General features: G+C 46.6%; 1 protein-coding gene across 1 annotated transcript in view; it reads left to right on the forward strand.

The window, feature by feature from the left end:
• LOC119586758 overlaps positions 1-279 on the forward strand; it is a gene marked incomplete in the record, with an annotated part of 94,921 nt that overhangs the window by 1,232 nt on the left and 93,410 nt on the right.

The following is a 279-nucleotide window of genomic DNA, read 5'->3' on the forward strand; positions in this document are numbered from 1 at the left end:
CCATCATCTAAATGTGCGCACTAAATTGAAAGCTGACAAAAATGAAGCAAAAGGAAATACCTCATTTCAATCACACCTTCAAACAATGTTCACTTTTTTCGCCTCAAACTCCCCAGGCCCCAACATTCTCCATGAATATAACGGAATGACAGAGAGAAAAGGAGAGAACGAGGAAGTGTGGGGGGGGGGGAATGTGAAAAGGCAGACGTGAAATACAGCAGGTGAAGAAAGGGGAATAGGCAGCGACGGAGAGGGCAAAGGACAGGGAGGAAGGAGGCT

Source organism: Penaeus monodon, chromosome 21, assembly GCF_015228065.2.
Source record: "Penaeus monodon isolate SGIC_2016 chromosome 21, NSTDA_Pmon_1, whole genome shotgun sequence".
Classification (NCBI taxonomy): domain Eukaryota; kingdom Metazoa; phylum Arthropoda; class Malacostraca; order Decapoda; family Penaeidae; genus Penaeus; species Penaeus monodon.